At 38.7% G+C, this 13639-nt stretch overlaps 1 pseudogene; it reads left to right on the top strand.

The window, feature by feature from the left end:
* Window positions 1–393: 393 nt before the first annotated feature.
* LOC149160713 (sucrose synthase 2 pseudogene) lies at window positions 394–762 on the top strand (annotated as a pseudogene).
* Window positions 763–13639: the final 12877 nt, after the last annotated feature.

Here is a 13639-nt window from a genome sequence, read left to right as displayed (position 1 = left end):
CTACAGGAGACCCAACATACAATGAAGCTTGGACTATTCACATTGAGGGTGGCAATTCTCAATGAGGTAGGCCTGAACAGAACTTTCCCATGCAAATAATTCAAAAGGTGGTGAATTCGATGTGTTGAGGGGGTAAGAAAAATGTGAATGCAAGTCTGTCTATGAATTCAAAAGCCATTTTCTTATTGTTGCCTAGAATTGTCTTCAGTGCAACATAGCCCATGCTTTGGAGAAGACCAAATATTTAGATTCAGACATATACTGAAAAATATGAAGAAAAATACCATTTCTTTTGCAAGTTTACTGCAGATCTAATTGCAATGAATCATACAAATTTTATTATCACTAGCACATATCAAGAGATTGTTGGGAGCAAGGATACTATTGGCCAGTATGACAGGAACTGCTTTCACCCTTGCTGGTCTTTATCGTGTGGTTCATGGAATTGATGTTTTTGATCCCAAGTTCAACATTGTTTCTCCTGGAGCAGACATGCAGAGTTATTTCCCTTATACAGGGAAGCAGCATCGTCTTACTGCTTTACATGGTTCAATTGAAAAACTCTTGTTCAATCCCGAACAGACAGCTGAACACATGTGTATTTTGAATGACCATAAAAAGCCCATTATCTTTTCTATGGCAAGACTCAATAGAGTGAAAAACATGACAGTACTGGTTGAATGGTTTGCAAAGAAAAAACACTTGAGGGATACTGTCCTCCACATTCTGGGGAGGAAACCATATATAGAATTCCCATTCTGATCAGTGCACAAGCCAAAACAGAGCGTGAGGAAGCAAGATATTGAGGCAGAGAAGAAAACTAAGGGTAAGGAAGCTAAGGGAAAGAAAACCTAGGGTAAACCATCACAGTGAAACCATCACAAGGAAAGCAAGAGGAAAAGAAAGAAAGAAAAAGAAGGAAGAAACAGAGAGGAAAAGGAGAAATGGGCCAAATTGCTAAGCCTAAAATTGTGGGAGGAACAATGGCACAAACACCTCGGAAAAAAGATTGTAGAAGAGAGCAGAGAAGATTGAAAAAGGCCAAACAAGTAGGGACACACCCAAGGCAACCACAGCACAGGTCAAGGAGAAGGCACCCCCAGCCAAGCAAGCCAAATCAGAGAAAACTGGTTCTACAGGAAGTTAGCAGACTGTTTCTTCAGGAAGCCAGAAAACGGCCACTACAGGACTTTCTACAGGAAGTTTGGGGAGAGGGCAGCAGAAGGAGAAATTGGCCGAGATTTTAGCTAGGGAGGCAGCACCTGTGCTAGCCACCCTAAGCACATCCATCCCCTCCATGAACACTCATTTTTTTCAGGGTTCAGACACAATTTAGTCACGGTTCAACCTTCTACAGGAAGCTACAGAACTTTCTACAGGAAGTTCTGTATTTTTACCAGAAACATCCTGTAGAAGCCTTTGGGCAGGCCAGAATCAATTATGGAGAGGGATTTGAAGCTAGAAGTCTGTTGAGGAGGCATGCAACCACTCTTTTCTTCCATCCTCCACTGGTTTCATCTCCTTTCACCACCATTGCCACCATCAGATTGAATATACTTGCACAATCATACCAAAGCTGAAACTTCTCTAGGAAAAGGAGCACAGGCAGTGGGAAGAAGCAAAGAAGCATGGTTTCATGACAGAGAAGAGGACATCACTTCAGAAGCTTGGCATGACAGGGAGGCCACCAAGGCCATCAAAGATGAGGAGATAAATTGGTTGCTCAGAGGATGAGCAACACTTTCAGTAGGGGGGTGATGATGAGCCCCAAAAATGGATAATTATTTGGGCTCATTCAACCTCCTAATTCGACTTAATCCACCATTCTCATTAGTTTATTGCATGTTTTTGATTATATTTATGCTAATAGAGTGAATTGGGTTAGTCATTATGCCAACAAGTCTAATGTGTGCTTTGTGTAGCCTTTTTGGTCAATTTGGAGACAAAATCAATGGTTGAAATGAGCACTTGGCAGCTAAATTCGTGGAGAGTATTTTTAGGAAGGCGTTCCCTTCATTTATGGGCCCTTACCTCAAATTCTCCACCATCAGCTCAGAGTTCAAGGGCCACCAAATCAATTAGCACAAGGGCAGCCAAGCAAGTCAAGTAGGACTGTTGTTAACTACAAGTTTTGGGCAGCCGAGCCCCTAAAGTTTAGGAGGACTGTTGGGGTCCTCAATTTGTATAAATAAGAAGGCTTAGGGCCTCATTTTGGTTAGCTAGTAGTTAGCCAATGGTTAGTCATTTTGTAGGTAGAAGTTAGCTAGTTTGTATTTCAATTTTGAGGCAATAGATTAGCTTTTCTTTCAGCTCATTTTCAAGTTCTCCTTGTGGACAGTTTTGATGTAACTCTTCTTTTCTTGTTCAATAAAGATGAATCCAGCTTTGCACCAGCTCTAAATCTCTCTTAGGAGACTATAGCTCTTGGGGTTGGGCCCATCTCAAGCACCCAATACCTCCTTTGTTTACTTTCATGTGTTTTTGCTGCATTCTTAGAATAAAATCTGCTATTTAGATTTAAATATTGTGTTGTTATTTAGGTTGCTTTCGATGATTAAAAAGGTTCTTCATGTTCAGATTTACTTGATAGGTTAATCACATGGAATATATTCAGAAAAAGGCTACCAAGTACTTTGGATCTCACCTCCCCTTCAGTGGAATCATGAGCTGGGACCAATGTAACCTTGTTGCCCACAAAAACACATTCTTTGCTTCACCATGCAATTATTAGTGTTCGAATCTCATTTGCAGAACTTGATATCAGTTTTCGATGCATGTTTAGGTTTATGATTGCTTAGTTGCATAGTCTTTTTCACATGGTTTCCTTGCAAATAAACTTTTGTTCATTTCCTTTTGTTGTTAGGTCAGATTAGAGTGAAGTAACTAGGTCATAGGTTCTATAAGTGTTTGTTTGTTTTGTTTGAAAAACCACTTGTAGAGTCCCTGTTATCCTTCCTTTTTTGCCCATACTCCATCCAACCTACCTGCTTCACCCTTCACTCAGAACCCTTACCTTACATTTGCCTCATTCGTTTACTTTGCCATGATTCTCATCTTCTTGTGCAACATTGTTTCATCCCTCCTTGAACAAATCTCACCATCTACGCCACTCCTCAACTCCATCCTCCAAGTCTTGAACTCCCCTACACCCTTATTTCACCTCCATACTCATTCCTCCACCTTTTTTCCTCCATCCATGCTTCAAAACCCCATTTCTGAACATCCTGTAGAAAAATTACAGAACATCCTGTAGAAATCCTAAACATCCTGTAGAACCCCTGCAGACTTCCTGTAGAAGCTCACGAATGAGGTTTCTTGATAGCCAAACTCTGTGAAACTCTCTGGAAGGGTATTAGGGACTCCTTAGACCCCCTCTGAACCTTCCCGACCTCTTCCAAGCATTTCTCCTCCTTGATCCACCTCTGCACAGTCAAAAATAGTTAAAAGCACATGCATGATAATTCCAACAACTTAATCAAAAATACAAAAAGATGTTTTCTTCAGATAGAGGTAGTCTAGACACATGTATTTTACCTTCATAGAAGTAATGGCATCTCTTTCAGTAGTTTGCATGCTCTCCTTTGCGTCAGTAGGACTAGCTGGTAGAATTAGGGTTTGCTAGGGTTTGCGTTTCTTTTTGGCTTTCAGTTTCTTTTTGCAATTAGATTAGCTTCCTTTGAGTTAGCTTTCATCCATCAATTAAAAAGCTTCTTCTAAGAGCTCATAGAAGTTGGCTTAAGCTCCTAGTGGACTTGTGCCAGCTGACCAAGTGACAGCTGCGGCAAGAGCTAGTACTTGTGCATACAGCACCGTCGCTTCCAAGTTTGTTACGAACTACCGGGTTGATAAAATTAAAGAAGGGAGTTCCAGGAGTTGTAGCATTATTGCTACAATACTGGGGCTCACCGCCATGTATTCCTTGAGAAGTCATCTATAAATGATACATAGTACACAGACTTACCCAGTGATGGAACCTTCACAGGTCCAAACACATCACTGTGCACAAGTTCTAATATATGTTTCACCCTCTTACCACCAAAGGGGAAACTCACCCGATTCTACTTCCCATATACATAATTTTCACAGAAATCAAAATCCAGAGAGCTATTAGTCATACCTTTACCATGAAGTATTCGAAGGCCCTTCTATCCAATATGTCCAAGCCTTTGATGCCATAGCATGGCCTTTTCTCCAGAGACCACTAGATTTTCTACTCCACTTTCAGAAACCACAGAACTATTTCACCCATCAACAACAGTGCTACCTTACAGCTTGTACAGAGTCCCAATCCAAACTCCCTGCATCAATACCAATGCTCCCCGAACCATCTTGTAGGTATCTTTCTCGAATAGTGTTTTTACACTTGCATCATCCAGCTTGCTTACAGAAATCAGACTTTTTGCTAATGCAGGAATATGCAAAACACATGGAAGAGTTCTAGTCCTTCCACCTTGCAACTTCAACTTGACTTTTCTGCGACCAACAATTTTAGACTTCCTATCATCCCCCAAGAAGATATCACCACCATCATATTTCTCATACTCGCAGAACCACTCTCTATGGGAAGTGAAGTGAAAGGATGCACCTGAGTCAATTAACCATGCCTCATGATCTACATGTGTTCTTGAAGAAGCCAAGTACACATCCCCACCTTCATCTGAGATGGTTTCACCTCTGCAAAAGGAGCATCATCATATCTCTTTCCTTTGTCAAGAGCTTTAGATTTACAATCCCTTATGTAGTTCCCTTCCTTTCTGCATTTCCGGCACACCACCTTTACAGTTTTTCCTGGAGATTTATATCTCCCTCTAGATTTAGATCTCCCCCTCGATGACTTATTTTTGTTTCTATTCTGGGACCATCCTCGTATAGACAAGGCATCACCATTCTAGTTCTCCATATTTTTCCGTCTCATCTCCTTCGTCAGCAAGGATGAGACTATTTCATCAAACTGCAAGGAAGTTGCATTGCTACATATTACAATAACCAAACTGTCCCACGAATCTGGTAGAGAACACAACAAACTAATGCACTTATCTTCATCTGAAATTTTAATATCAACAAACAATAACTGACTTACCACAGTATTATATGCATTCAGATGCTCTGTCACTAAGTCTCCATCTTTCATCCTTAGGTTATACAGCCTTTTCCGTAGGAACAGTTTATTCACCAAAGACTTAGATTAGTACAAAGTCCCTAACTTGTCCCACAAAGCCTTCACCATAGCTTCCCCTGATACATTCAGAAATACTAAATCTGAGACACAATCGTATTGTTCTCTTTGCCTTCCGATCCAACTTCTTCCATTCTTCATCGGACACTCCCATTGGTTTAGTACCTGGATCTACCATGATCCATTGATCTTTATCTACCAACAGATCCTCCATCTTGAGTTTCCATAACTCAAAACTCTGACCATTAAATTTCTTGATCTCTATCTTTCCACTACTTGCCATCTTCCTTCACCACTAGAATCGATCCCACAGATCTCCCACTAAACAGGGTCTACCACAGGCTCGAGCGAAACCCCTCAGCAACAAAGGCATCCCGTTGAAGCCAAAACATCTCTGATACTAAATGTAGGTTTTAACCCCATACAGAAATTACCTGCATCCAAATTCTAAAACACAGAAAATAAACAATGCGAGAGCATAACACATAAAACACATACACAAAGATTTTCCCCTGGATCCCGAAACCAGGACTACCAACTTGATTTTTCACTATGTTCCTTACAATGTTACAATACATATTTATACATGCCAAAGCATCCAATACCATGGACTGAAAACCATCACGCCCAAAACCATGTGCGAAAACCATGCACAAAACCACAGGTAGGTCTGCCAAACCTAATATAGGGTCCAAAAAAATTTGCCCGGGCTACTACCCCAGACCCGTAGAGGGGGCTACTCGCCCTCCTCAAACCCCCTAGACAGGGGGGCTGTCGTCCGCTCGTGACCCCCCCGCTGCACAGTTGGCACAATGAAGGGGGGGCTCTGCCCCCCCTCTAACCCCCAATCAACTACGTGGGTTAGTCATGAAAAGAATATAACACAACCCAACAATTCAGACCATCTTGTTCATTGGTCTAGCCTCCATAAGCCAATTGATTATGCATTGATCTTGGCACATTCCACTATCCATCTTATTTTAAAGAAGACATAAAAAAAAAAAATCTTTATAAGGCTTCCACCATTATGCTAGAAAAAAATAGTGTTGAAGTGAGTGTAGTTGTTGAGGCGAGAATGGGCAATTTCCATAGGTGCCCATAGGGTTGTACTTTGTTAAATGAATTTGAAATGTTTGAAGTGCATGTTTGGGTGGAAAAATCCTTACGCCAATAAGGGAAACCACAAATGAGTGGTGTTTCCTACTAACATAGTGGTTGTGGGGTTAAGTGATTTCTTATTCAACTTTCCCCTCCTTCTCTATGAGACATGTTGTCTAGGTGGCCATGTGTGAAAGGTAATAGTTGGTGTGCATACCTTGTGGCATCTTGGAATTGCCTATGTGACTATAAAATCTACTCTCCTCTCCTCACTATAATACTTTGCTTCCATCATTATTATTTGTGCACTCATTGCTATAAGATTTATGTTTCTTGTTCATCTCTTGCATCACTAACCCATATATAGATCAAGATCACAATGTAGGCATGCAAGATAAAGATGGAGATGGATCACTTGCAATTATTGTTGGATTTTTGGAGTGAGAGCCTTAGATGATGAGCTATGAGCCATCTAGCCCCTCTCACCCTCCATTAATACAATAGCATTAGAGTGGGCACCATTGTATTGAAAGATAGGTTAGAGAGGTGTAGGAATGTGCTCATAGCATGCCCAAGCTCTCTCCTTCAATGAAAAATAGTGTTTGACTATAGCCCTTGCTATATTAAAGGATCCCAAACCCACAAAATTAGTGGGTAAGGGTTGGAAACAATCCAATGATAAGTATTTTGTGACCATTAGTTGGGACATTACCTTAAAGGATCATGATGAGCCCTCATATGCTACGTGTCTTACTATTTAGTATTATATGTATATCATTGTATGGCTTTCAACACCTTGGATTTAATACTTCCTTGTATGACTCTCTATTATCTTGTTTTCTATACTTTCTTCTATGTTGATAATAGTGGTTTGTTATTGGCATATGCCTATCCATTTTTCACTTTTGGATTTATTTTTTATCACTACTTATGCAACCTGTTGACGAATTTTTAGAATTCACAAACAACCCTCAAATCCTTAGACTGGCTACGCCAATGATATGGGAACGTAGCCTAGTTTAAAGCCTTATCAATATGATACAACTTCGGAGTATAAAAATAAAAGAAAAGAAAAACCAAAGAACAAGAAACTCGTAAACTTTATACAATATCAAATGTACAGCGAAGGTATGTCATTAAATAGAGTAGTAAACAAATAGCTAGAATCTAAATCTAGACTCACAAATAGATAATTACTAATTATCAGATTCCAATAAAATATTACTTCTTCCTTTTAAGGCCATACACCATAAAAAAGAGAACTGTAGTATACAATATACAAATTGATGTTAACAAGAAAAAGAAAAATATAAAAATGATAACCAATACACAAAATGGTAGAAACAATGAAAGATTTTTCATTGATATTATAAAAGAATAATGTTCACATAAGTATCCACAGACTTGGAAGATTAAACTTTTCCACAAGGAAACTTCTTTAACAAATGGCCTCGTTTTCAAGACCATGAGATCATATGCTAACAAACATAACAACTAAATAAAACAAATCTCATCGCAGCAATCTCAAAGGTGACATGTTCAAAGACTGGTATACCATTGCACAAAGAGTTGACATTAGAATTGATAAAAGAGGTAAGCTTCAAGCTTCAAGGATTGAAATTAATTATACCTTTGACAACAAGAAGTATTAAGAACCTTCGTCAGTGTTGCTACTTAAAATAAGCCCTGCAAAACAATTCTTGTGAATGACAATTATCTAAACACCAAGAAATTGAAACCCAAATAAAGAATAATATTTAAATCATACCAACTTGTGATGTAGCTAACAGATCTTGTATTCCTTCAAAAGTCTGAGTTTATACTCATGATTTGAAAACAATTGCATAACTATTCTTTAACTAAAATAATTAGGCTTAATTAATTAAAGGTAAGACAAAAGGGTTGGATCCTTAAAAGTAGGCAATGAATCTAAAGGGCAGGATCCACATCCTTAATATATTGACCTCAACACCCAAATATGCCAAATGCATGATTAAATAACACATGAAATATGTACATGATTCACATACAATTTTAACCATAATATCAATATACCAAATATAATGAGGCCATCATCATAATAATTATGTTTGAAATGTCCAGGGCCCTTTGAAAGTCAAAATTTTGCATGAAATCTGATCAAAATAAATACGCCAAAGTATTATGAATGTACTTTCCACCCAATAATTAATATCAAATATATTCCATAAACAACCATCAAACATTGTTGTCACAACTCCATAAGAAACATCAAAACATATATGCAAAGGGGATTGAGTTGTTCTTTGAATTCATTAGAAACCCTTCCATAGAGAAAGTAGGTTTCTCTACTTTTCCTTGATGTTGGTGTACAACATCCTTTGAGGTAGAAACTGCAAGATCTGATGTTGGTTCCGGATTTATGTTATGACCAGCAACTCTTTGAGGTGAATTTTTGGTGGAAGTAATAGATAAAGAATGGAACCTAACATGCAAAGAGATTGGGACAACAACAAGCTTATAAGCATGATATGTTTCACTGGCAGCAATAGGATATGATACATTTTCAGCACATGGATTGGAACTCATCTATAAAAAACAACTGAGTTAATAAACAAAAAACACAAAACAAGAAACCATCAACCACACATTTCACTTTAGAACTACCATAATTCATCTGTGTCAGTCAAAGACAAGTCACTTCTCATATGCTTGGGAGGAAAATGTACATAATAAGTTTTGGGTGAAATAAGGGTGCTAGAAGGAGACAGTTCGAGCCCCAACGAACTCATAACATATAAACTTGATTTACAAAGGGCTGCATTCGCATGCCAACAAAATCTCTCTAATTTTTTTTTTGTTCTCTATTGAATTGTAAAATCTTTTGATTGAATTTTGCAGTGGAGGGTTTCTTTAACTTTTCTTTTTCCTCCTTTTTTTGTTTTATTTTATAGAGAATGGTATTTATATATGAGATAATTCTGAGGGATTTCGTATTTTTATTAAATTTTCAAACCAAGTTAGGATTTAGGAGAGTTTAATGATATGGGAAACAGAGGAAAACAATGACAAATCAAAATTGGATAAAAGAATAGAGGTAAATGATTCACTTGTACGGTTTTAACTTTATAACCATGATAACGCAATATGTCCTTTTTTCCCCTTGGAAAATTCATAATTTTATTCATAAGACAAAATTACATGTTGTAGATGCTAAAGAGCATATGCATATGGTCTGTTCCTGTTTTCACAGGAAACAAAAAACAAAAATAAAAAATATAAATATAACTACTATTCTTTTCTCCCTTTCATTTTTTCCACCTTTCGCCAACCTCCATTGTTGGGAGTGGTCATTACAATGGAAAGTTGATTTTCACTTATATGAATGGGAGTGTCTTTGTCAGAATCGGATCCTTCTAATCCATGAGTTCGCTTGATGCCGGTTATTTCCATTCTTGTTAATTGAGATTCTTGGTGCTGCAAAGGGTTGCTGGGGACTTCCTCCTCCTTTAGTGTGTTGTTCTGGTCCTTTTGATCCTCCATTTTTGCTTTGTATTCTGTTGTTTCTTCTTTTTCTACTTCTTCCTCCAAGGGGGCTGTATATTGCCATCCTTTTGGTTGTTTCTATTGCTTCTTGTTCCATTTGGGAGTTTGTTTTGCTTTAGGACAGGCACTATGGAGGTGTCATGTTTGTAGACATCCACGACATCGAAAGGTTGTATTTTCATAGTCTAGAGGTTGTGTCCACTATGTATTATTGAAATTCAATTTTATGCTTTTTGGTAGTCCCTCACTAAGATCTACCTCAACACATATCTTGGCAAAAGTAAATATCCCCCTTGTAAGTTTGTCCACGTTGATCTTTAGGAATTTTCCCAATGCATCCCCTATGGAGATTAAAACATTGTGATGCCAGAAGTGTAACAGGAGGTTGTGTAGCCTGACCCAAACTGGCATCTTTGATACCACCATTGTGTTGGCATCAAATTCTGGAAACCAAGGGGTCATAAAGAGTCTTGCATTGCCCCAGAACCATGGTCCCTTATTGAGGATATGTTCCCTTTCCTGTACTATTCTGAATCTGACTATAAAAAACCCTTTGGGGCATAAGTATATTTCACAGTCTGGTGACTAGGCATCATAAATCCATTGGTGCAAATTTGGAATAGAGATCTGTGTATAGGTCATTTACCTCAGGCATTACGATGGTGAGAGCAGGGTTCTAAGATTTTTATTCTACAATGTATGGCCCTAGTAGCTCGGGCAATGTTGCTGATTTGGTTTGTGCTTTTTCCTTACCTTTAACTGCATCCTTAAAGGATCCTGTGCTTTTTGAGTTGGTTCCAGCACATCCACCCCATAGACACAAGTTAATTATGATGGTTGAGTCTGTGGTGATGCCATAATCCTGGAGTGTGAGGTTGTCCTGTAAACTGTGGCCTGAGTAGATCAGATTTTGCTAGCATGCTGGTATACCGAGGTGGTTCTGGATTTTATACCTTAGCTCCTGAATCCTCCTCCCCTTCCAGATCCTCCAGCAAATAGTCTTTCCTTCCAGTGTTTTAATGAATATTTGTATCAGATCCTCCTTGGTTGAGTGTGGGTCTGTTTGAGGAGGGGCTCGATCTATTTCCCATGTGCCCAAATATGACAGGTCTAAGCTTATCGATTCTCTATTTGGATCTCTCTTTGCGAGATCCTCTTCTCAGTGTGGTGGCAGGCCTGTATAAAACATGCCCAGACAGGTGCCCCATACCTTCTCTTGCGCTATTGTGATCGTCATAGAGGGTTCCCCTTTCCCTCTTGTCGCAAGGTTTGCTAGCTAGTGGTAAACAGAGGAGATTGGTCTATAGACAGCTAAATTTGGCCAGCGTATGAGCCGATCTGCCTTCTGGCTGCCCACATCATTTTTCCCTTGGCCTGATCTATAAGGTGCACCGCGAATCAAATAGGGGGACGTCCTCTGTGACCATTGTGGAGGTCGTTCTGCCACTGGGGTTTCATACCCTATTTTCTGGTACCAACAAGTGATTTCCTGCTTTCCTACATCATTGTGCACAACTGTTGTTTTTACATGAATGCCCTTGATGCCTAGATCCGTAGGCTGGAAAACATCCTCGACTGACTCTATTGGGAAAAACACAACAACACATAACAAACCCAGTGATTTCCATGGTGTAGGTCAGTCCTGATACAGAGAGTCGATTAACTCATCGGGCCCTTTGCCGTTCTTAGTCTTTTTTGCAGGCTCGAAGATGCCTTTCGGTTGTTTCCAGAGGGAGGCCCGGAGGAGCGAGCCAATCCAATCCGCCAAGATCAGCATGACCGGGTCTGTGCCATAGCTAGGGTTGCATAGTGTTGCAGCAACGAGGTCGTCTAGTATGTCGACGACCTGTTTGGTTTCTGAAGACTAGTAAACCCTAGTTGTGCGTGCCATTTTAGTCCGATAATCAATCTCTGCAATATGTCTTTTATATGGTAGCATAAAATAGATACATTTTTTCACTTGAATAGGCGGAGAGATAAATCCATCACAAAAACCCTTGAAAGCTATAGGAAAGCAAACATGCAAAAGGTAAGAAAATGCATGCAATGCCTATGTTTTAGTTTGTTGAAATGCAACTAGTTATGCTCTGTGCAAAAGAGGGACTGAGGGAATGAAGGTGGAGAAAACAAAGTCTTTTATGACAGTATATATACAAAAGGGTAATCACAAGTTCTTGGGAAAGGTGATACAAAATTTTTTGCTTTACCAATTTTTAAAAACGAACCCAAAATCCTTTCATAGAATAAAAGCTTTTGTAGCATTTCTTTTGACAATGACCTCTTACAACTGGAATTATAGGAAGGTTAAACCCTTTTCACCTCTTAAAAACAAATGCAAGAATAACTCTAAAAGAATAAGGGTCAAATTAAAGAGTAGGGGTAGGAGGCACCTTGTCTTGGGTCTCCACAAGAATTAATGTGGCTATTGTAACTCAAAATAGTGACCGGCAATGTTACAAGAGCAATGAATAGGTAAAGAACAAAGAAGTAAACTTAAGCAATTACCAATCACAGATAAATTTCGGAATTAACCATAGGGTTACTTGGATTTTGTCGAAGCAATAGTGCTTCAATAATCCTCGTTTCCAGCTGAAAATTCACCCTTAGACTGTAAAAACTTCCAAAAGGCAATGAATTTTATAAGTGTCAGGCAAGGAGGTAAATCCATAACTGAATTGTGATTTTGCATTAACATGGAACATGAATATATACTTGGATATGGAGACTAATGGGATTCATCTCCCAACATCTCTTTGCCTTCCAATTCCCTTTATTTTCCTATTTACAATATTTACATGGATTTACCTAATCCCAAAGACTAGGATTCAACATTCCCCCCCTTAATATGAAGGGATGTTGGTGAGTCCAAGCATCATTATGAATCTTTAAAACTTTTCTCTTCCAAGCACTTTGGTGAATATGATTGTGATCTGCTCATTTGTGGAACAATGGCATAAGTGGATTGTCTTGGCCTCAAATGATGTCAAATCAGATGGTATTTTGCATTGATGTGCTTCATTTGATCATGGAAATTTGGGTTCTCAGCCAAATTTATTATAGAAGTGTTTTCAATCAAGAGAGGAGTTGAATGCAATTGTTTCTCCTGCAAATCTTCCAGAATTTTCTTGAGCAACATAATTTCCTTTGTTGCTTTAGTTGCTTCCACATATTTTGCCTTAATTGTGTAATCTGCTGGAACAACTTGTTTGTGTGACCTCCAGGAGACAACTTCGATCCAAGACTCATAACATAACCTGAAGTAGATACCCCTATTTCTTTATCTCCATCGAATTCTGAATTAGAGTATCCAATCAAGCGAAAATCACCCACCTGTGTATACTTAAGTCCAAAATCTCAAGATCCCTTCAAGTACTTTAGAACTCTTTTTGCAGTAGACCAATGTCCCTCACAAGGCTTTTTCATAAACCTGGAGAGGATTCCAACAACATATGAAATTTCTGGTCTGGTAGTAATTAGGTAGTTGAGAATTCCTACGAGTTGTCTATACTTCATTGCATCCTCAAATTATTTTCCTTCAGTGGATGTGAGATTTAAGTTTTGTTCCATTGGAGTAGTCAAAGGATTTCACTCAGCCATGCCAAACCGATTTAACAATACTACTTCTCAGATAGGAATATAAACTTCGGATGATGAGTTACTTCAATACCAAGATAGTAGTGAACATAACCCAAATATTTCATTTCAAAACCTTTCCTCAATTCCTTATTTATGAATGAAATGTAGCTCTCATTGTTTCCTGTCATCAGAAGATCATCTACATACACCACAAGATATAAAATTGTTTTTCCTAATTTCTTGACAAACAAAGTTGCACCATCA

Source organism: Pinus tabuliformis, chromosome 5_2 (genome assembly GCF_031772625.1).
Source record: "Pinus tabuliformis cultivar Carrire ecotype Pingquan chromosome 5_2, CPIR1, whole genome shotgun sequence".
Taxonomy (NCBI): Eukaryota; Viridiplantae; Streptophyta; class Pinopsida; order Pinales; family Pinaceae; genus Pinus; species Pinus tabuliformis.
Note: the sequence above shows the minus strand (reverse complement) of the source record. Positions and strands in the feature narration are given on the sequence as shown.